The sequence below is a fragment of the Dromaius novaehollandiae genome, chromosome 8 (assembly GCF_036370855.1).
Source record: "Dromaius novaehollandiae isolate bDroNov1 chromosome 8, bDroNov1.hap1, whole genome shotgun sequence".
NCBI lineage: Eukaryota > Metazoa > Chordata > Aves > Casuariiformes > Dromaiidae > Dromaius > Dromaius novaehollandiae.
Window position 1 is genome coordinate 14,396,487 of NC_088105.1, and position 24,722 is coordinate 14,421,208.

Genomic DNA, 24,722 nt, shown 5'->3' on the forward strand with positions numbered 1-24,722 from the left:
ATACCAGCCATTACAAGAAGTTGGACAAGTTAGGAAATAACGTCCAAAGGGAGCAGCAGGCTCCTCTGAGTAAGCACAGGCTGGGGTACAGCAGCTTCACAGCCGTCCTGGCGGGAAGGCTGCATTCGGGCAGGTGCTGGTAATGACAGCGGGAGGAACGGGGAATTGATGCTACCAGAAAAAAACAAACCCAGGGGGAACAAAAGCCTATTTATGGGGCAAGAACAACACCAGCTGTACAGTTTGCATGAAGTTTTATTGCCATGAACAATAGAGCAGAATGGATGAAGAGTCACGAAGGAAGCTGATAGCGGATCACCAACAGATAAGAAATATCCCCCCTCGCAGGTCAAGGGAGTCTGGCAGAAGTGCCACCTTTTGCATCCCTCCCAGGGAAGAAATAATGCAGCTGCTTTGCTGACAATGAAGGGAAGTTTCTGTTTGTTGGAGTTGATATGGCCCAATTACGTTTTCCTGGAATAAGCCACTCACAGAATTGATATAACCACAAATGCATACAGAGGATTATTTTAATAGCAGTTTCCCAAAACCAAGCCACATTTTGCTTTTTTTTTAGTCTCAACATGCTGTTAACATGCATATCAAAGGACCTTGAGCAACATCACCAGCTGGATGACAGCTGTTTTGTCACATCCTTCCCAGTCCTCTGTCATGTTTGGTGACCGACGACGCACAGGATATGCCTTTGCCACCACCGCTGCTGGGACAGCACTGACGTTCCCAAGTGGGATTTACACTGCCTGACTCAGGTGGTGCTAGTGGGATGGATTCAGGGAATTTTGCTCAGACCAGCCAAGGTTATGGCCTTCACATTACGCCTCAGCCTGACATCACAGCGGCAGCAGCCGCCTTCCCAGGAAGCTGGACAGCCCCACTTCCCCGGCTCCCTCCCCTTCCCCACTCCCCTGCACATCGCTCATATCCTTGAGTCTGATTCAGCAACGGTGCAGCTGCTGTGGCGCCGAACGAGCAAGCGGGTCTGGTGGGAAACTTTTCTTTTTCTGGTGGGTTTGCTTTCTGTGGGCTTGGCTGCCTGATCTGACTCGCCCTGCAGCCACCCAGGCACTGGGGCAGGGTGATGGAGAGAGAGCAACACAGCGGTGGGGGGACATCGGCCTGGCTCGTTTTAGCCCGCAGTTACACCCCGTAATAAGTATTTACCCAGCATCTTGGGTGTGCTTTGCCGGCCGTGTCGAGCAGCCTGCCTGTCTGGTTACATTGCTGGGAGAACCCAAACAGACAGTTTAAATGTAGTTCAAGTGAGCCTGCGACATCTGCGGCCCCAGTGAGGACGTACCCTTTGCAGTGTCCTGTACTGTGTGGTTCATACAGTTGAAATTTCCTTTGTGCTTGTAACAGCAAACCTTACAAAAAAGCAAGGGGTTTTGATCCACTACCCCTTTGGAAACCTGCCCTCAGGATCCCTGGGTGTGAGGACAAGCAGATTCGTGGATGCAACAGACCTGGGCCGGCAGCAATCATGGGCACAGACACGTGTTCTTTGTCTAGCCAAAATGCAGCAAAGACCAAAAAACTTCTGCTCTGCTTTCTGAAAAAAAAAAATCTCCATTAAGTAAAAAACACATTGGCCTTACATAGGCTCTGCCAGTCATGACTGCAGGAATCTCTCGGGGTGCGGGTGACCTGGCAAGCAATGGATAAGCCCACGGTGCTGCTGAAATGTGGTCTGGTACCTTGTGGCAGGCTGCCCTGTGGGGAAAAAGCCATATTTTCAAATGTTTCGAATAGTCCAAAGATAGATCTTGCCTAAATCAGCTGGGAGCACTGTTCATTCGCATACTAAACGTGAGCCAAAGAGAGGCTCCTTGTCCTTTCTCCTCAGGCAAAAAAGCTTGCAAGAGAGCTCCCTTTCAAGCTCGGGCCGTGTTTTGAACCAGCTTTCCATCAGCTCTCCTTCTGGTGCAAACGTGGTCAGACGTGAAGGCAGGTGGGGCTAACTGACCTCGAGGTTCATGTCCCTCATCGCTGTTTTGTCATACGTTCCTCTGTGCACACCTCTGCTTCTGCTGCTCCTCCTTTCTCTTGCGCATCAGCAGCCTCTTGGCAAGGCATGCTGTTCATCCAGAAAGCACGCTGCTCATTTTCTGATGCTCCTTTCTAGGTAAGTGGCCAGACTGATTACATAACATGGCATCATCTGCTCAGCCATCAGAAGATGTTCAGAGGCTGCAGGAACCGCATTCAAACGGTACCTATCAACGATAACGCTGTGAACGTGGTGATGCCCAGATGGGGAAGAGACTCTGGAGTGAAGTGAAGAAAAAAGGAGTTGTTGGCTGGTTTAACATCCAATGAATGGCTTCATGTTACAGATCACCTGAACACAGTGACGCGGATGAGCCTTGTTGGGAGGTCCAAAGTTCAAACATGGCTTGAAAACAATTTTAACGCATTGGCAACGTGTCCTGACATGAGTCACTGGCACATTGCAAGTGGGCAAAAGTGTAAGTGGGTGAAGCCACTCAGTACCATGCTTTTCCAAAAGCAGCTTAGCTGATTTCCAAATAGAGCTAGAAAAGCAATAATACAAATTCATATCTTCAAGCAGAACATCTTCATCCATTTAGTGGCTGTCTATTTATGAGTGTAGTTTCCAGCATAGACAAATCTCATGATGCTATAGAGTCAGGAACACGGTCTACAAATGCCATATGTCTTTTTATAAGGCAAATATTAGGTCAAGTATCTCACATCTCCCACAAATCCGTTGCCAGTAGCCAGTTTTACCAGTGATTAAGGTAGCCGACTGGGTTAGCTTTTTTCTATGATATTTCAATACCATCAAACAGCGCTATTTTCCCAAGCTAATTAGGATCAGATCAGCTTGAAGGGGAATTCAGTATATTTGAGATGAAGATTAGTTTTAACTTAGTTTGTTACCGCTTCTCATTTACTGCGTAATTCATAAATATCCTTCCTCTGTCATGCACTACCTGTAATAGAGAAAACGATTTACAGGCAACAGACAACTCATCCGTAGCAGCTGCAGCTATTGTTATCCCTGACTGCGTAGTCTATTATGCAGTTACCAGAGCTACACTTTGACAAAACCCAAACAAACTGATTCAGATTAAAGGAAGAACCAGCTTGAACTTTCACCCAAAATTTGCTAGAACTTCATGGAAAATTTATATATATTTTTAATATATATTTATGTATTTTTATATAGGGTATGTACATGTTTCAAATTAACCCACACCTCCTAATTTAATTGCTCCCGAAGAGGTAGGAGATACATTAGTGACCATGCTAATAGGGATGAAACAAGGAAGTATAGCAACTGAGTCCTACTTTTTGCAGTTTTAGAACCATGGAAAGACTTCGGTAAGCTGAAGTAGCTGGTTGTTTCCTTTCCCCAGACTCTGGCTTACGATGATGATGATCTCTATTCTTGCAGCCTTCTCTTATTTACTGCCATAGCTGCAGCGTTGCAAAACTCAGGGAGCCTTTTTCACCAGTATTTCCTCCTTGGCAAGAACAAACAAAGTCAGTCATGTCAAATGTCTTTTTCCCTCTATGTCATGTTTTTGCAAACAAACAGACCTGTCCTTGGTCACTGACAGCTGAATCCAAAGGATAGACGGTGACTGTTAGATGGTCTCGGAACCAGGTTTCCAGTGCGAAATGGCTTTGAAATGTAGCTTTTCTCGCTCACAGAATAAACGTCAGTTACTGAAGGGCAGCGCGGCTTTTGCTGCATGCTGCCAGCACAACTTTCCTTTCGCTGACCTTCCCAACAGCAGCCGCTCTCCTCCCTAGGGAATCATCTGGTTTATGTTCTCCAAAAAGCCTCCTCACAGTCAGCATTTACATTTCGGATTAACCTTTCACAAGAAGTCAGGAAACTAAGCCGATGTTGGAAGCTCAGCCAACATCAACTCAGTCGAATAACACCTGAAGTGAGACGGTCCTGCTGCCTTTCAGGGTTGGGAGCAAGCCCTCCGACAACCTACCACTCCTCCTGCAGGTCTCTGTTCTCAAAAATTGCCCTCATTTTTGCTGACATAAATAGCTAATCAGTACAACTCTTGATTCAGACCCAAAATTTAGACCCAACTCATGATTTAGATACCTATGAAATCTCTTTACAGATCTTCAGGCTGATAGAAATACGCCCACAGAGGAAGAACCCTATTAAACACAACTGTTTTGAATAAATAGATATTCTCCTCAAGTTCAGCCTTTCATATTCTGAAACTGAAACCAAGCAGGCAGCTGCACAAGCATTAACTTCATCCTTTTTCATTCTGCAATCTGAGGCCTGCTCTGTACATAGGCTTTGTGAGAACGTAGTAAAATGCGTGCAGAGGAATTTTTTTAATTGAAGTTGTTATGACTTTAAAGTTGAAGCAGCACAATACTGCATAGATGGAAAGCCACAAGGACAGGCAGAAGTAACCAAAGCAAAAGAAACACATACATTCAATTTGTTTACAATTCTTTGGTTATCAACATTAACCAATGCTTTTATTAGGAAAAAAATGTTATCCTCAACATAAAAGGAAGGCCTTTTTCTGTTGTCATTGGATATAACTTTGTGCTGGGCCATTATTTTTAGGTTAATGAGGCATATGAGCAAACAGCAGTCAAAGCTGTGACTTTAACTCCAGGAAGAAAACCTGCCTGGTAGTCTTAACCAGCCTGGTTTGGAAACGGGTAACAGCACAGCCCAGTACCAGAGGCAGCCTCGGGATTAGCACCTCTTTCGTTCTGGGACTAGAGCAGCCCCGCGTTGCTGGAAAACTTTCCTCCTTCCTCTACCTGCTGTTAGTAATGGGCATTAACTTTCCATCACTGCCGTTTTTTGTCTTTTCTTCATGGAAACAGTATTGGCTCTCAAGTGCTGCCCGAAAAACCGTAGCCACGTTTAACAGTAAGGTTTTGCGAGTCGACGAGCCATGAAAAGCTCGCGCAGCCTCCGTGCCGGTCCCAGCCGCCAGGTCACGGGGAGACGGGCAAACAACAAAAATAATACCCGGCCTTAAAAACCTGAAGACAAGAAAGCTCATTTTGTGAAGCAGCCTCAGTTTCAGTGATACTGGTTAGACAAATGAAGAAAAACATGCTGGTCTAAACTTGGTTTTGCCGTACAATACAATTGACGTACTTTTATTATAAAAATGGAAATTACTGACAAAACTTTCTTGCTTCTCAAACTAAAAAGAAAAATGGGTCTTTCACTCCAATGGCAATTTTGAGCTAAAAAGAGTAGATGATGTTTCAAAAAGAGGTGGTTGGTATAAAGGTTGCCATTTGTAAGCATCACTGTAATAGAAATTTTGACTTTTCAGTTCCAAAATATCCTTCCTGGTTCTTAAGTCTGGGAAAATATGAAGTGATTCAATGAGGTTACAATGATGCTTCAGTTCACTGGGGGGAAAAAAAAGGGGGGGATTAATTCTTTCCACAGTTCTGTTAAACATTTTTTTCACAGGAGAATTTGCTGGAATAGTTAATGTGGAAGAAAATATTCCCCAATATCCAGTCCAGGAGAGAAATGTTCCGATTCTGGTACATAGTTGTCTTTTTTGCATTTATTTTAGCCCATTCGGGGAATTACTTTAAGCTAAACTGTATTCTTACTTGGAATAAGTTTCCGGTAACAGAGATATTCAGGAACAGCTATTATGCTTTAAGTTTTAAATGAACCTGAGTTAACTCTAGAACAATTTCCTAATGCTGAGTCTTATTTTATCACCCTACATTACTGTGGCAAGATAGGGGAAAAAAAAAAAAAAAAAAAAAAAGGTACAAAATCCCCAGGCATCTTCCACGCAGTTTTCCAGAGCAATTTTTGGCTTTGCCGCGCTCCTGCTGACTTCAGTAGCGAGCACTTGGGACAAATCCCGTTACTGCACTGAGCAACTTTCCCTTTCCAAGACGTCCTCCCCACAGGCGAGCCCACGGGAACGAGGAGGCGAGCAGAAAGGCCCAAGTTGCGAAATCCGAATGGCTCACGGCCCCGCGGGGCCGGGAGTGGGTGAGCGGCGGTCGCTCCTCGGGGCCAGCTACACGCTGCGCTCCCTCGCGCCCAGCCGAGCCGGGACTTGCAGCCCAGAAAACACAGCAGCTGAGGGGTCAGCTTGTAACGTTACAGCTAGTGCGGAGAAATCGGATAAAAATCCTCCCCGCTCCTCGCAGTACAGGAAGCCTCTCGCACCCAATTAAATCTAAAATAAAACGGGAGCACGTCTTACACATGCTGTAGTTATTCTGTGGGACTTGATGTCACAGGATCTTCCAGAGGCCAAAAGTATCGACAGGTTTAATGTAGGACTTAGATTAATATATATTTTTTTCCCTCTTCTTTCCAGCCCCTGGATCCCGCTCACTGCATGGACCTGGCGGAGGATGCAGTGCGAGGGGGGGCTGTGACCCCAGGGCTGCTCCTGCTGGCTCTGGTGCCCAGCCAAGTCCCACAGCCAAGGAGGAGCTTCCCCATCCACGGTCCAGGGTCCGTCACTGCTCCTGAGGGCTAAGGCCCTTCCCGAGAGAGGCGCTGACGGGGCGGAGCCCCCCAAAAGTCAGAGGTTTCAACCTCCTGTGCAGCTCCAGGAAGCAAAACGAGTTCATGCAAAGCCAAAGCTTCTTCAGGCTTTCGCTGAGGTTGCAGTTAGGGCTCGCAAGCTGCATATTTTATTTGTCTCTCTCACATGCTCCTGTAAACACAAACTGAGACACTGACAGAGCAGCTGAAATGCAGAGCTAAGGAAGGGACAGAAGTGCAGCTGTTTGCAAATGGTAAAAAATCGAAGTTATTAAAAGTTCTCTATATATACTTGTACTGTGTGACCCTAGAACTAACATTTAATATCATCAACATGTCCAAACACTTCAACATGACAGCGCTCGCCTCGTCTTTGTTGTAGGGATTTATTTCTATATTACATCAAAGTTGCCAGCATACTTGAGTCATGAGTAGCATACTGCAAGACACGTGAGAAAGAGGTAAAAACAACGTTAAACTGCAAAAATGAGGTCTGAAAATCATGTCTTATTGTCAAAGACCGGAATGTAGTTCCACCACAGCTTAAGCTGGGGACTTCCCATCTAAATTTAGGGTGTTGTAATCATACCCTCTCTCAGCCAGCCACCCACGCGTTCCCACCTGCCGCAGGATGCTGGCTCTGGCATTTGTGCAACCAGAAAGTGAGCTGCTCCCTAAACCACCTTCCCGTTGGTGTCACTAGTATCAGCACAAGCGCTGGGTCAAGGGCGCATGGTGGAGGCAGGACTGTGCTGGCAAAACTGTTCCTCAGCTCCAGCTACTTCGTTTATTCAGTAAAAGGTTCAGAAATGATTCAGAGACCTCAAATACTCGACAGCACGCGGCATTAAGCCTACGCGTACAGCTCCGATAGGCATCTGGCCCTCGGAGGAGCCTGCTAACTCCAGGACGTGGTCACTAGGAATCCTGCAGCTGGCTGGGCCCTACGTCCACGTCCCCGCGAGCGCCGGCACGCGCCGAGACGCCATTCACACTGCAGCGCCTGCGTCGCTCCCGCGGTCCCAGCCGGCAGGAGCGGGGACCACCGCGGTCCGCCTGGGCTCACGTTATCCCCTCCGTACGCAGAGGTGCAGCCTTCACTGCTCACACTCTGCTCGGCACAAACCCGAAGGAAATACTCGGTTGAAGAAAGGCAACCCGATTCCCTCTACTTGCTTTACTCTGCTGTTCACACAGGACCGTCCAGAAAGCTTCGGTGCAGCCTTTTTGTCCTCGCTCTGTAGATTTAAACGACATTAAAACAGTTGTCAGACTGCGTGAAACTTTTTCAATGAGGTCCCTCGTATGCGCAGCACTCCCACATACGCTGCTCATTATGCTGTTTCTTAATATTTTCCACATCAGTCACTGCTACAGAGCAGGATATACATACTGAAAGGGGCCCTTCCCTTTTGATTCACGCCGGGGTGTCGCCGTGCCCCGCGAGCCCGGTCAGCCCGCTGCCACTGACGCGACCTGCTGACACAACTTCCCGAGCCGAGCAGTAAAAGTGGGGCGGTTCGGAAACACCTCCCCTCTGCTGCCAGCACCGTGGCACAGAGCAGTCACGGCAGGTCAGGTAAGTGGGTATTTAGTAATATACTCTAGTGGGATTATTTGGCAAGTTTTAGGCAAGTTAAAAACAAAAAGTGAAAGTTTAAGACTCAAGATTTTCCTTCAGAATCAGTTCTGTAGGGTTATGACCTAGCACCACAGGTAGGTCAAAAATGTGCTGTCCTCAGACAGCGTTTCCGATTTCTGTGACCTCCCCTGCTTTCCTGAGACCTTCTGCACTCAGAGTTGTAGCTTCGCAGCTTAACATGACAAAGTCTTTTTTTTTTTTTTTTTTAAAAAAAAATAGTTTATAACATTTGTTATTGCAGAACAAAGGATGAAATATGACTCCCAAAAGTCTAGAAGGAAAATACTCCCCCAAACCCAAATACTCTTTCTCTTACTATTTAAGAGGAGATCATACTTTTTTATATTTAGGAGTAATATTGCTATTAAGATGGTGCAGTTTCATTGCCTTTGCTTGAAACCTCTGTTTATGCAATGCAGATGTCTGCTGGAACAGAACAACACAACTCTAACCAATTTTGAGCTTTTAAAAATTATTATTTAGACCTAATTCTGGAGGGTAAGAGCCAGGCTTTCAGCAGCAGCTTCTTAAAATAGCAACTGTTTTAGTCAGTTTATAGATTCAAATACCATTTATGGACACAACACCACAGACAGGGGTGGGATCCCCTTGTGATATATGAACCTAGTGTTTCAGACTAATAAAAAAATCAAATGAAACTGCCAAAATAAAGGCACATTACGGAAAAAACTGCAGGCAGACTTCGTAGGTAATACGTGAGCATGGAGCTACATGCAAATCCAGAAACACAGACAGCAGCTTTGTCGCCTTATCTTTGGCTTAACATCTGTCAAATCCCAGCTGGTGAGCACACGAGGTGAAAGAGCCACCGACCTCTCGTAGCGCCTGCAGCAGCAGCCTTGTCGCAGACCTCTGCGACCAGCAGCTGGGACAGCAGCCCCCACGGCTGCATCTGGCCAGGGCAACGCTGCACCCAAAGAGTGCAGATGGACTAGCACGAACTGCTGCAAAAGGAGGTAGGAACTGCCTTGATGAGGCCAGATAAATGGTTTCAGAAGCAGCGCACAGTGACTCAAGCTGCTGAATTTGTCACATCTCCCAGGTCTTTGCCACATCAGAACTTGGGTGCAGGCTTTGCTGGTCATGGGAGTCTCTCACCTATCTGTGAAACACTTCTATTTAATGCAGCTCAGGTATTGCCAAGTCCCACAAACAAGGGCCTTTTTACTGTAATCCCTAACGCAATCAGTGGCGACATGAAAAGGAGAAGGTTTTCAGGCTGGCTTCTTTGGTTACCGTGAGTTGGATGCAAACAGCTTTGATCACGTTTAGCAGCACATTATTCTGTCGGGGGTTTCGTTGGCTTCCTGGGACACTTTGTGGAGTTGGGCACTGCGTGGTGTGCGGATACTGAGGCAGTTGCAACATAAAGGTAGTTTTTCTGAAATTTGCTGTCCAGACCTTGCACCTGCGCCTATATGGTTTTGGGGCTGATCACACTGATGCGACTGACCTAAGTATGTTGGGTTTACATTACTTTTTAGCACACAAAAGCTCTCCATGGGGTGATAGCAGGAAGAAAAAGTTAGAGAGGGGAAGGAAAAAAGAAAAAAGAGAAAAGAAAAAAAGAAAAAAAAAGCAAGCAGGTCCCCAAACCCAAACATTTTTCATAAGAACTCCTGAACCTGCACATTTTTAAACAAGGTCTGTAATTTAGTTCTAAACCTTGCTGCATCTTTGCAAAATGTAAGAGGCAGAAAATAAATAAGTATAATAAAATACGTTCATACTTTCTATTAAACATTTCAAAACCCATCAAGAGGATGGGGGAGGACCAAGTGCACAAAAAGAATAGTTAATATACAATGAGATTTTTTAAAAATAAAATCTCTGAAGAATCATACAAAGCACTTTTGTAACACAAGACTTTATATTCTTGCCTTTTCTTCCTTAAAACCATCAAGGACTTCTAATCAATCTTTCGAAGAACCTGCTAGTGTAAGACACATATCTCCAAGAAACTTTAGCAAAGTGCTATAAAGTAGAGGTCTTTCTTCATTGCTAGTTCACTCTTTGCTTCTGTAGCTAGACTCCTAGCAGAACTCCGTCTCCCTCTCACACCAAATCCAGATCTTTGCCCTCACATGAAGCCCATCAACAGTTCAGGTAGGCTCAGCAGAGGACCCAGGTAAAACAAGAATTTGACAGCGGCTGAAGGAGGCTGGGGAGCTCCTGCCCATGAGCTGGCCAGACGGGAGAGCGGTGCTGCACACTATCTCACAGAAAGGCAGGAAGGCATTTCCACTATCAGACACCCCTTATTATCGGTTTTGTTTCAAGCACTTCGGCTCTGAAATCGCACTGCACGTGTTAAGGGAGGAACTGAGTCCCTCCGGTCTGTGCAAAATTCCGCTCTGCTGTGGAACATAAGGCAGAGCCCAGCATCTCCTCCTACCGACAGGGACGGCCTGTCGACAGAGGTCTCGACTCCTTTCCTGCATCACTGGAATAGATTTGCTTGTACATCAGAGATTACTGCAAAGTCCAGACTAGACCACACTCGCCTGGGGAGAAAATGAGAAAGTACAAAAGGTGACTGCAGGTTATGTTTATAGACATACTGTGCGATGGCAAAGCAGTACAGAAACTACAGAAAGCAGAAGGGCACCAAAAAATACCAGTTCCAGGCGGATTCTGTGCGTCACCTACCTGCAAACGGTCTGCAGAGCCAGGAGCGTGAGCTGGCTGCAGCCATGTCTGAGCGAGGGAAACAGTATACATATAAAACATATTTTGAGATCAAAGCAGTATGCGTATCCTAGATTTAAAGACCATGTCATGATGCATATACTCAGGGAAGACTAGGCAAAATTTTACAAGGAACCATAATTCCAACATTTCTTCTGCATGTCCAATTTTGCATGTCCAATCCATAATTGTGCTCTTTTGGCACAGATTTATATCTGTAATATTCTTTATGTATTGATACAATGCTGATTGTGTGTAAATACATGATGGTCTGTGTTGTCCACCAGACTGAAATTCTCGAGAAGGAACTCCCGGACGTTCAGGTACTGCCCTGCACACCGCTTCCCCTCTCTTCCCCTCTGTGCAGTACTGTCAGTACCGTCAATGTCCTTTGCTAGCAGCAGTACATGTAACAGTACAGATCCCTTATTACTTAACTTCCCTATATGGGTCAAGTTCATTTACACTCTCCGCAAATGTGTTGTCAGCTGCAGTTTTTGATGACAACATAAAATAAAACCAGAAGTTACCTTATCTCCCTCCTGTGCCTCTGTCCTCATGTGCTGTACCAACTTCTTCTTCTCCTTAATACACAAAGAGTAAACTTTTTGTGTTAGTGTGGTATTTTGTCTCTGGTTTTGAGATAGTCAGCTACTTAAAACTAAGTAGCTCAATGTTTCTACCGGCTTTCTTGGAATAACTTACTTTGCGTTGAGGTCAGTAGATTTCCACTATTGACTTGAAAATAAGAGTTTAACCCCACCCAGTGATTTGAAATCTAATATCTCACCTTTAGGGAAGCTATTTCTGATAGAAATAATATCTTAATATTCTGATGCTTTATTTCCCTCATTGTGACTCCTGATATGGTTTGTTTTGGGGATTACAAAAGCTTGGAAAATGCAGAGGAGAGGATGGAAAAGCCCTAGAGATCCTGGTTTGGGATCTAGCTGAAGTGCATGGGTGTGTGCTGATAGCATGTGGGCACTCACCTGCAGAAAAACAACCACTGCCGCTGAGCTGCCCGTAAGTAAAGGAATATTGGACTTCACTCCTTCACATGCAGCTCATTTCAAAAAGGGCAAGTTTTAGTCTCATGTTATACTGAGATTTCTATGCTGAGTGTTATTCTCAAGTACATTTTAGGACATAAAACACATTTTTTTTTTTGCAAGTGGAAATGCCAGTAGCTTTCAAAACAGATTGCATTAGCTACTTAAGTCAGTTTTCCAGGTATTCCAAATGTTTGTACAGAGACATTTATGTCTACATACGTAGGCTTGCAGTGAGGCATTTACAATCAATAATGTCTAATTCGGAGCTATAACCCATATGCCGTTAAGCATCTGCTGCCCGCCTTCTTCTACTGTGTTTTGTAAACATTTACTGGCATCTGCAGCTGTTCTGGCAGCTGGAAGATAACTTCATCAGTATGTATTTTGTATAAATCTACACTTTCCCACATCTCTATCAGTTTTTCCACTTGCCTTGTTGTACATCTCCCAGGCACTGGCTTGAGCTGTTCCTTACTAAATGCATGCATATCTGACAAAAGAGGATCTCTTCCCAACCTGAGGTCACCTCATTGTACAGCAAGAGCCTTGCCAAAGACAGGAATAGTTGGCTGGAGATTTCAGTGTGATAACATTATTTGTGTTGGTAGATTGTTCACGTGGCAGGATTAGTCTAATACACTTTGTGGATAAAGGAACACAATGTTCTGCTCCTATTTATGTTTTTTTTGTTGTAGTTATCTCAAAGATTAATGTTGCTAACCTTCCCTGTGAGACAAATGACACACAGAATTTGAGGTCACTTATACCTGCTTCTTCCATCTCAGGTGATCTCATATGACATTAAAATCTGATGGAAAACTCAAGTGTAGCAAACCATAATACATGCATTTATGCCAAAACAGACATCTGTGGATGAATCCTGCCATGAATTAGGGCCTCAGCTCGTCAGCGGAACTCTAGGTGCAGTGACATTGTCTTTGAAGGCATCACTTTACTGCTTTGCTAGACTAAGGTCTAAGTGCTTGCTTTCTGGAAGTTTTGGAGCAATACTCATGAACGAAAAGGTGAGAAAGCTGATCCATCAAACTCCATGATCTCCATCTAGGTTACCTTCTGTGAATCGTGGATCTGCAGCCTTCCCTCCTTCAGGGAATGCTTCCACTTATGGCCAAAGACAGGTTAGCATCCACTCCATTCGCTGTGGCTGGGCTGGCCGTGAAGGGCTGAGTGATTAAAATCATTAAAGCACAGCTATTGACTGCAGCAACTGTAACAACCAGCACACATGATGTGAAACAGGGACAAAGCCAGGGCTGATTTTACACATAGAAAACAAACCTATTTAAAAAGAGGATGACATTTTTACATAACTGCTTTTCAGCACAGAAGCGTGTTCCAAACAAACAAACAAACAAAAAATAGTTTCCACTGCTTCCCTTTTCACACATGCTCTGAACTTTCCAAACCATTCACCTTTGGCAAAAAGTTTCCTGCTTGGCCCCTTCTAGAAGGTCAATTTGTTTTGAAATGTGAACAAAATTCTTTCAGTTGTCAAAGTTAAGGGTCAGTAAATTCATTTTTAGATCTGAGGGTTTGCTGCTTCACCACTGCCACAATATTTGTACACCTCAACCTTCCATAAAATTTATAGTTCACCAGTTGAACAAGACTTTTGCAGGCTGTTAAACAGAATTATCACCAAATAATTTACATATGTAACATGGAAATTAGTTTTCCAATAGTCACATAGCCCTGTGTGGCATTACTGAAAATCCTTCCCCTTTTTACCATGTCACTTTTTTCCTTTCTGCCCCATATGAAAAGTCTTCTCTTTCTGGACTTTGCTCTGTGTTGCCTTGAAACATTTCAGAGTCCCTCGGGCAAATTATGCAAATATCAGCGTAGGCACTTAAAGGTTGTGACAATGGCACAAAAAGTACAAGACTGAAATAGAATGACCATTTTTTAAAGCAAAGGCTATCTCCACAGTTCTGGCTGCATTCATTCTGAGATATACTCCCCAAATCAGAAGTTTTCACCAAACGCGTATTTTGGTCAAGTATTTCCATACAAACCCACAGTTCCTCTACTGTCTACCAGTAGAACAAATACAAACAGATGCAATACAAATCAGACTGCACTTTCATAAGGTTGCTGATACCACTTCAAAGTCTATTGGTACAGAAAATTGTTTTCTAACCATTCCACAGCTGAACAAAAGGCGAGATCCTCCCCTCATCCTGGGAGGAGAACAGGAGAAAAGAGAAAGACTGGGATGATTTCCTCATGTGTAATGGTATCCTTTCCAAACATCTAAATAAACAGGGTTTTTTTCCACGTTTACCTGAAATTCCACTCCGGGCTTATGATCCCAGTCAGGACAACCCCATTGAGCTGGGCCACACAGTAAGTCAGGTGTGTAAGTTGATGATGACTTGGAGAAGGCCGTAATACAGAATTCTACCTTCTACAGATCTGTAAGCAGTTCACAAAGAGCTGAAGTTAACATGCCATAATACAAGGGTCACTCGCTCCCCATTTCCCATCCAAATGCTCACGGGCTTGCCTGGGACCTCCTCTGGCATGTACCAGACCCTTCCACAGACTAATTTAACTCACTCACATGGCAGAAAGTGGTCCAGGAAAAGGGTTGATAAATTTATATTATGTCAGAAAGATAAATGAGCTCAATTAAAGTCCAGAATGGGTCCAAGAAAGGGGCAGGATTACATAGCCAAGAACAGGCAAAGGAATAAGCAAAAAGAGGAAAGGGCAGAGGAAGGAAGAGGCAGGGGAGGGAAGAAGGAAAAGAAGCAAAACTACATGGGCCTGACTGCCACTGAAAACATTGCTGAAGATGTAAAACATTTTCCTGACAGTGAAGATACACCTTACCTGGATTTTAAAGAGAAAGAATAACAGGAGACAATAAGAATAAGTGAGACTTGGTAGAATAATAATGGTAATCTTAAAATCTGCAGAAGTCTAGTGATGCAATACACATCATAAATTAATGCATTAACAAATGGAAAAATCTTCTCAGAAGCAGAACCAGTTTTAAACCACAGTGGAGCTATTTTCTGCTTTTGGTAAACTTCCTTCTATTTCTATGGTTATATTTTTGTTAACTCTCATAATTTATTGCATTGCCTCTATAAATATTACCTATATTGTATCATCTCTTCATTCAGCTTACATTCCCCACACAGATCCCATCTGATGCTTCTTACCAGATCTCCTAGGACAAGAACATTTGATTAATAACTTGCTCTGAAGTTCAGGCAGCACAAAGTGGCTGAAATAGTTTCTGCAAAGGTAATGACATTTAATTTAGAGGCACCATTGCACTTCATGCTGTTATGAGATTTCCAGTAGTGCTAGTTGCGCATGAATTCAAAGAGAGACAGGAGAGGTTAAAAGAAGGTGGCTGGTCATTCTGAATACAGTATCTTCACGTATACAACCTGCACCTCAGATAACCTCTACTCATCTAAAGGCCGACTTGCTTTACTCACACTATCATGTTACCAACTGTATCCAATAGCTCTCAAAAAATTAGAGTCAGAAAAAGATCGGAAGTGGGGAGGCTGCCAGGAAATAAATGGTTTAGGACTACACTTACTCTTGCATTACTACCCCAGCTGATGAACTGCATCTTGTTTCACAGTTAAAAATCACGTGAAAATGTAGTACTTAGAAGAAAAGCTTTCTTCTCAAGATTGAAAAGAGATTTGTGGAAATTAATAAAATAACCTGTAAAATATGCATGAGAGAAGGAATTATACTCATTACACATAGCTGGAAAAAAGTTATAAGACAACATACGATGATGACACAGATAGACGAGGTTTAGAGCTGAACCCAGAACACCTGGTGCTTCACCCCATGCACCATCTGCCATCCTTTCTCCACGCTGCTGGCTCAGACCACCAGCACCGGTCAATGCTGTTGTTTTCGGCACTCCTTCCTTGCAGCTGTGCATCGTAACGCAGATGGGAAGGGTGACCGAGGGCACTGTACAGATTTCATATAATTTCCATAGTTATTAGACCCTTCTTACACATCCTGCAGGGGAAAGCCTCATTCACAATGGATGATGGCTTTTTTCCACTATCGCATTCCTGATGACTTCCCCAGATATAATTCCATCCCTTCATCTTTCTGCACAGGCCAAAGAGTACTTGAATCTTCTCAGAAATGGGGATTTATTAAATATAAAGAGCAATAGTGAAAAAAGAGACAGAATTTTACCTCTCCATGGACAAAACCAAACCCTAATCAAAACCCCCAAAATTTCTCTTCTTGCTTATAATAATTGACAGTAACAATCCTTTTAAAAAGAACCTTCCTTGCCCTATAACAAGAAACTCAGGCATATAATAAAATAATTCTAATGGAATATGAATTTTTTTAAATTGGGTTAAAAAATCCTGGCTTGCAATGCCTAATGGAAGATGGAAAATAACAGAGTCAACAGAGAAACATTATACCTCACAAGGGAAATGGTCTAATCTATTCTTAACTCATTTTTATCAATAATCCCCATAGCTGGCTTCTAGCCATCCCAGATGAACAATTTAAAGCCAGGAAAAAAGCAATTTGGAAAGACTTTATCCACATCTGTAATTCATCTGCCTTGCTATATTAAGTCATTCACCTGTTAAAAACTAATTTACTAGCGTATAGACAAATATGCTGAAAGGTTACATGGCTAAAAATAACACTGCCTCCAGAATTTTCTATACAGTGAAATACATAAATTATCCCTGTCAGTGTGCTGCTATAAAAAAGCATTGGCTTGTATTTCTAGAAGCAGGCATTTCAGGGTTCAGGCAGGGGTTACCTTTTGCAGATGCAGCTTAAATAGCTTTGTAAAGTATAAAAAGTTAGGGTTTTAAGTTACTTCATTATTGCCACTATTCAGGAAAAAAAGAAAGAAAAAAAAAGAAAAGAAAAGCTATGAGGCTTGCCATATATGAAATAATAGTAGCACAAATCTTAAACTAGCAGAGTTATCTATGAACAACGTTTTTAAGTTAAAAGCTTTCACGCATGCTAGATGGTTGCTCCAACCTAAACCTGCAATTAAAACAACCTTTTGTGAAAGACTGAACTCTCTATTTTAAGCACTGATCAAACAATAACATCAAGAGCAAAGCCTCATTTAAAAAAAGCATTATTTGACAGCTAGACTTTGAGGCGTTCACGTAAACAAGGTACTTCAAAGCAGGCCTTTCCAGCGCCCTTCCCTCCCGCAAAGCGACTGCCCAAACACGCCGCCTTCCCCGCAGCAGAGCCGTGGCCGCCGGTCGCGGAGGCCCTGCTTCTCGCTCCCGCCCCGACAGGAGGATAAAAATAAATAAATAAAGGGTTTACATCTTCTATTTGGACCTGCAAACAGAGCCCTAACCCACGTAGGACCAACTGCCCTGGGCTGTCAGCCGCTGCGGCTATTTTTACGACCGCTGCCTCTTCGCCTTGCCCAGAGGCGCGAGCGCGAGGATGTCTCGCGCTGCGAAAAAAACGGGACTTCCTTGGATAAACAGGATGTCGGAGGCCGGTCGGAGGCCCCCACGCACCTGCTCCCTTTATAGCTGCGTAAACATCCTCGATTCCCTGCAGGTCCCTTCACACAGCGTGCGCACAACGCAAGTCTCCCTCGCTCCGTATCCACCACCCGCTTCGGCCGGCGCGTCACTCCAGCGCTGGCGTGGGCAGCGGTGGGCATTAATCACCCGCCATCTCCCTCGGGAGCGCTGCCGCAGAAAAGCACAAAGGCAAATACAGGATCCGCTCACAAACACGGCAAAGAATCACACAAGTTTTCCTTTTAGCAGAACAAATAATGACAAGTGACCTGACACATCGCAAAATCAGCTGCATCCTGGTCTATAATATTACTTATATTTACTTTCTCTTGTCTTATCTAATTTGATTTACTTGCATTCAGGATGTGAGCACACATCCATGTTTATCTTTCCGAGCGGAGCACCGTGCCTGGGCTGAGTCTCCGCTGGAGCGACATTCCACCGAAGCCGACGGCACCAGCCGCGTAACACCGGCAGAGGCCGCGGGCTCTTATCTTCTGTTTTGACTATTTAGAGTCACATCCTTAAGCGGTGCCGCAGCTCCACTGAAGTCACAGCACCGTAAACACTGCGATTCAGGCGTAAGGCCGGCTCCTCCGCATCCTGCCTCCAGCCGGAGGCGTTCGAGTCCCGACCTCGTGAGATTTCCGAGGAAATCCGCAGGGAGCAGGGGCTGCAGGTCACTCGAACGTGCTCGGCCCAACGTCCCGCTGCGTTTCCTCCACCTTTTTGCGAGTTCGTGCCCTTCGCCCCATTTTCTTTTCCAGTTCCTCCTTTTCTCCCCCTATCCCCAGATTCACATGGGCTTTGGGTCACATATGCTCCCCGTTCCCTTTCCCTCACGCCCGAGGGACTCGCCTTGCCCGTCCTCCTCCGGAGGGGTGCATACGAGTGTCCCCATCAGCGTACGCCTGCAGAGTTGGAAAGAAATCCAGGCGTGAAGACAAACTTTGCCAAGTCAGGGCTATCGGCATCAGGCCGCAGGGTAACGGGACAGAGTCGGTAACAGCATTTCCAGGGAGACTGAGCGAAGAGAGAGAGATGCTAAACAGCTTATTCCAGACAGATTTCAAAGTGATCAGACAATCGAGGGAGCCCTCAAATACAGCCGAACAGCCAGCAAAGAGGAAAGGAGCAGAATACTTGGGGCAAAAAAGTTTAACACGAACGTGAGCTGTCCCAAGCGCAGGGAGAAGAAACGCCTAAGGCAGGTGCTTTCAGCTCGGTGTGCCTTGACGCTGGAAACGCCTGGTGACGCGTTCCAGCACCCGCTCTTTGAGAAGAGCCAGCCCAGGGTCTAAAGAGCTGCTGACTGCCTAGGAACAGGGTTCGCTTCACAGAAATTACTTTTTCTCTTCTTGAGAATATTTTAGCAGATTAAAGCATTCCTTGAACTGCACAGTTCTGGGGAGTTTTTTTGTTTGTTTGGGTGTTTTTTTTGAATTCGCATTTACTTTAAGCAAGCATCAAGGTGCAATAAGTGGGGGCACTTACTGTTAGCCTGCAGTGCACACGGGAAAGACACAAACAAGCCAGTGTGAGAAAGCAGAGATGCAGAAGGGATCATAGTAACCAAAACCAAGACCACACTATAACACTCCTTGTGAATTCAAAATTCCTAATTATTCCACCAGATCAGATTCAGTCAAACCCATCTCCCAACACATTTAATGATTTGCCCAAGTTAGCATCTGGTTATTTCACTGAAACCCCATCTTAGGCTTATGGAAATCTATTTATAATAGCCATTGTAACTGTCCAGTCTTCGGTCCTTTTGTGGATATTGCATTACCTCCTTCGTTTTCCAAAAGGAGTCATTCTTGCTTCAGAGGCATTTTTGAAGGCAATACAATATGCAGAGATAATGCAATATTCTCCTTTATCCAGAAGCTCTCTCAATACTTTTCTTAGTTCATTTCAGAGGATGCTATAAACATTTTTAATCACATTTCTACTCTTCTTGGGTCATCTCATCAGCTGGCTTTAATCAGCATAGCTCCAATTCAGTTACCAGTTCTAATGAGCCTTCTCATTGAAGTCAGTGGACTGATACAGCTTTACAATTAATGAAGATTTGGCCCAATTATATAGCTTATTAGAGGTTTGTTAGTTTTTATTTTCTCTCTCTAATAGCTGTTGAAACAACAGTCCATTTAATTTTAAACACAGCTTAAAAACAGTATAAATAAGAAGAGCGCTGCAAAATAATTTCATCTGTGAATATAGTAATTTTAAGAAGGCGGACAGAATTCTTTCAGACCAACTACCAACACTTGAAAATACTAGTGCCAGGCAATTTTCCTCCTGAAATACCTCTTTCTCCACAGAATAGTGGAGGAGAGGTCCTCACACAATCTGTTAGACCAGCAGGGTCTAAAGCTGACAGTTTGGTAAATATCAATTTGCAATATTTTAATAACACGAGGCAAGTATTGTGATGACTTCCCTTACACTAAGCGTGGGCCCCCAGAGCTGCCCTGAAGAGCGGCCCAGGCAATGCCCCAGGGTGGGAGAATCTGGGGTGAGAGCGGAGGCGCAGATTTACCCGGCACTGCAGCAGCGACGCTCCCATAGCTCCCTCCAAAGCAGAGGACCTCTTCTGGATCTTGACTAAGCACTATAAAATAAACACCGCTGCTCATCCTCTAATGAAGAGAAAAAGCAGAAAAGGGGATCCACCGCAGCTGGCGTGGGAGACTGCCCAACTTCAGACTCGTACATAAAAAAATTCTACATTTGATTGAACTTGCTGTCTAGCTTTCTCTTACAATTAATGGAGAGAAATAGGCACTTTGAAGTTGTTTACTGTACTGTAAACGGAAAGATGCTTAAAATAGAGCAGGCCAATTGCAGTCCACATGAACCCATTTTTCTGCACTACCAGAGAGGCTAGGCAAGTGGCTCAGTTACAGGCATCTATACATCTAAAAGTGAGGGAGATCAATCCCACCCTTCTGTTTTTCACTGAAGATAGTTGCCTTAAGGCAAAAGCCATGGCCCAATGTTAAATTTTGTCACCATCACAACTGGCATTCATTTAATATATCAAAAAGAATGGCTGCCTACGAGCTGTCCTAAAGGCATGCAGGCAGCTTCAAAAATCTGGCCTGCCATGCCCACCAGCACTGCACAGACCTGCGGCATGTTCAACACAGGTCACGGGCACATCATCGTTTGCAAATCTTGATTAAGGAGCACATGCAGCTATTTTTAAATCTTAGAAAACAGGCCTAACAAGGAAAGGCAATTAAACTGTTCTGTATTTGGAGACATATTCGCAGACAATGGATTTGGCTTCTCTTGCCTTTGCTCTTTTCTGACCCCAGTGATTCAACTTTTTGTCCGGATTTTCAAGCTAAAAGACCAGGACTAGATGCATTTGATATACATATGATTTGTATGACATTCATTTACATATACTGACAAATTCTTCTCTTTATTTTTCCTTTGCTTCTCCTTCTCCCTCCCCTCTCCTCCAGGCAGAAAATAAAAATACCTCATCCAACTGAAAGGTCTGTTTGATCTCATCATAAGAAGTCCTGATCACAAACAACATTTTGTCCAAGTAAAAATCTGGTAATATGATGCTCCTGCTGTGCTACAGGATTAACTTGCACACTGATTTAATGCAAATAATATGAGGTCTGAAAACTATGGAGCTTTTTTCAACTTTCATTATCATCAGCTGGTATGTTATGTGACCAAGAGAAACAAACGAACAAAACAAAACAAATTACATTTTATAGTTTTAGAACTCATAACATTACAATAGTTTTGATTAAAAAAAAAAAAAAAACACAAGACAGCCCTCATTTTGAGAAATATATCTGGTTTTACTTGTTAATCCTTAAAAGAATCCAGAGCCTCCATTTCCAAAGCTATAACTTCAAAGCTGCTAAAGCTATTGTAGGTCAAAAGAACTGATAATCTCAGCAGCCCAGTGCATGCATCAATGGCTAATATAATCCCCCAATAAACAAGCAGTGTAATAAATACCCTACAGTGCCAAGGAGAACTCTAGCGAACATATCATTAACCCTTCGGACTTGCTTAGGATATAGCATTGCACATCTGTTGGTCATTTAACATCTGCTAATTTTAACTTTGATAATTCAAGATTTTGTTATGTTCCACCACTGTACATATTTTGTATTTGAATCATATTCACATGATTTTAATAGGTAAGCAGAAAACCCTTACTTACTCTTTATGGAACACAAACTGTTCTCTGCAGATGCTTAAGAAAAAAATTTGGTTTATTAGATGTGGTGTTAAATGTAGGAACGAGCTGGACTTGAATAGAGAGGCCAAAATCAGCCTTTTGAGGAAAAGGCTTGCTAGTTTATCATAAAAAGCCAAACAAGAAATAAAAGGTAGGTGCATTCAAATTAGAAATGATATGTACTTTTTTCCCCATATTGAGTGTAATCACCCACTGGAAAAAAAAAATTTTGAGAAAAAACAGTGACCACTTTCTGCACAGATTTCTACAAATTAAGACAGAGTGAATATCAGCTGCCTGGGAATATACTCATTTTGGAACCAGGAGAAAAGTACCTTATAATAGCACGATTCTGAAAGACTATCTGAAAAGGAGGATTTGGACAAACAGAAATCCCTAACAAAATATAAGATGGTATTCTGTCAGTTTAAGAAAAGATTTTACAATACCCCTGGCTGTAGCAAGAAGGAGCAATAAGAGGTTTGAAGGAAGAAGAGGTTTCTCCAGATTTGCTCTGGCAGAGGAGGAAGGAAGGAAAAAGCAGCTTGACCGTCCTCTGCACCGTGGAAGAGCTCAGCAGCGCTGCTGTGCTGGAGAGAAACAAGCACCCAAAGACGAGGTGCCGAGAGAGGAACATTGGGATAAAGACGACTGCCTGGCACTGCTGGCCTCAGCGTGGCTTTTTCTGCAGTGATACCGAGCTCACTTTGTAGGAATCTTTAGACATAAAAGTTCATATGAAATGCGCAGAAATAAAGAGAAAGGGTGAGTCAGAACCTGTCATATTTTTGCAGAACAGACATGCCCTGCACTTCGGGTGGTAGGTCAACCTCCCACTCCCACAGTCCATACCATTTCTGCTAAGAGGTGAATGCCACGTGAATTATCTGAGCTGCGATAAGTAGTTACAGTTATTAGAAGCATTTTGCTTTCCTCTGGGAAATTCTGCAAAGCAGCAGTTCAAATCGACAGAGAAATCTGAGGAAAACCTGCCCAAAGAATCATTATTAAGATGAATTAGGAAAGATGATATCCTGCCCAGTTATCAGCAAGGCCTCCACACCCTGTTGTATGCTATAAGTATTTCCTGTAAGCTTAGCAGGCATTGCAAAGAAAAGGTACCATGCCAGCTTTTGCCATCGCTTCTGCCACTGGCAGGACACCAGCCATTATAGCGCAAAGAGCTAATAAGCATGACATTACTGTAAGATCATATTGTTCCAGGAACAGTGGAGCATGGACAAACCTGTTTTGCTTTCCTTTTATATCCTTAATGCTCTCATTTAAAATCTTTATTTAAATACTGCATCTTTGTTGAAAGAGACTTATGATTTAGACACAAATCATCTCTTAACTGCCAATCAGTACTGTGGTGTTATCCTAGGTACCTTAAGCAGTATGAGGTCCATCTGTCCAAATTAAGCTACTGGGGAGAATTTTGGTAGCAAGATTGAAAATCCAGAAGTTTTCAAAGCTGTGGAGACCCACTATCGTACCAAAGCAGAATTTGGAAAAGCACGAAATCAGTAATAGGTACACAGACTCCAAATTTGCATTTAAAAATCAAAAGAGGGGGCCACTCAGTACAACTTCTAGCTTTTTAACATTACGCGGGAACATCAGGTATGACTCGGAGCATTAGCTTGTATAAGTGGCTTAAAACAGTCTGCAACTCATCTGGACAAACCTTTGAGATCCAGAAAGAGATCGTTATTAATAGATAATAAAAAAATATATCTATTTTTAAAACTGATTATTCATGCAGCTGAAGCTAAGGGACAAGACAGGGTCTGACAGAGCACATTAAATTGATCAAAGAAGGCTTAAGGTATGAAACTACCAAAACAAAGCAATAGCCCTAAACACAAGTTACCCTCTCAACAAAATGAGCTTCTACTCAAGGCTTCCTATCCCACATAAATGGGCCGGATTCAAACTCCATGCTAGGCATGATGCTGAGTGACTATATGAAAGGTAGCTGCTGAGAGCCCAACTTGAGCCTCAAATGCTGAGGTGAATCAAAGATGAACATGGGAAAAGAGAGGAAATAAGAGAGAAGTGTAAATCTTTCACGAGGATAGCACGAAGTTAGAAACAAGGAAACTAATGGAGAAAATGATACAGGAAAAAAAAACAGGATTCGCATAAAGGTCGGGCAGTTAGGCACAGGGCTCCACAACCGAAAAAGGCCACACGGTTGCCACACTTTTCACTCATTTGAACATGCATGTCTCATGTAAGTTGTTATTCAGTTTCTAGTGATAACCGTGCTGGTCTTAAGGTGAGCTCAAGTGACACACGCAGGACCACCCCAGGTAATCAGCCTGGGGAGGAGAAATGCGATCCTGTGACCTACCGCCTTGGCCATCCTGCTGCTTCCGCGCACCCACACGCAGGTGCTGCGATGGGCCCGTGCTGCCAGTTAGGTGAACTTCCTACCCAATCCCAGCACCTTAATGCTGTAAACATGCCCCAAAGCTGCTGGGAACGCTTGTTTGCGGTGTCAGGGCTGTCCCTGAAAGTTTTCCTCATACTAATCACGGGGTCTTCAGAGATGCTGGACGGGGTGATGCAGCAGCTTTGTCCTACCCTGAGGAAGTTGCCTCGCAGAAAATCAGTTATGGGGTTGAGAATAGAGTCCTAGACTCAAAGATCACTGGTATAATCATGAGACCCAGCTTCCTCCTCTTAATTATTCATATTGAAGCTAAATTTGCATCAGATACACTGGGACATTAGCCAGGGAAAAATACAGTGGGAGTTGATCCACAGGGAATTAAAAGTAGGGTTTGTGTTATTCAAGGCATGTTAATATTTAGATTCACCTCCTGTTGAGGTTAGTCCGAACTTTTGCAGTGGTTCCCAAAGAAATCACTGAGGGCTGAGATGGGCCCGTAGGGAAGGTCAGACACAGACAGCTTACTGTGCTCATTACCTCATCTTGTCCTTAAGTAGCATTTTTGTGTCTACTTTCAACTATTCCAACCTGCTTTCTCAGGCTGAACCTGAAACAGTT

The 24,722-nt window shown here is 43.7% G+C and overlaps 2 long non-coding RNA genes across 6 annotated transcripts in view; one reads left to right on the forward strand and one right to left on the reverse strand.

Moving 5' to 3' along the window:
* Nucleotides 1-237: 237 nt before the first annotated feature.
* The window catches only part of LOC112997402 (uncharacterized), a 48,721-nt gene continuing 24,236 nt past the window's right edge, over nt 238-24,722 (reverse strand). For 2 of the 5 annotated variants that reach the window (XR_010390132.1, XR_010390136.1), the window contains exons 2-4: nt 15,062-15,134; nt 14,241-14,371; nt 238-13,119 (exon numbers count right to left, since the gene is read on the reverse strand). This is a non-coding gene — a long non-coding RNA (uncharacterized LOC112997402). The remainder of the gene's footprint in view (nt 13,120-14,240; nt 14,372-15,061; nt 15,135-24,722) is intronic. The other 3 variants (XR_010390134.1, XR_010390135.1, XR_010390133.1) reach the window with 3 other exon arrangements.
* LOC135329013 (uncharacterized) lies at nt 8,042-22,329 on the forward strand. Its single transcript, XR_010390137.1, has 3 exons — nt 8,042-8,108; nt 15,106-15,211; nt 20,964-22,329. It is a non-coding gene; the product is annotated as an uncharacterized LOC135329013 (long non-coding RNA).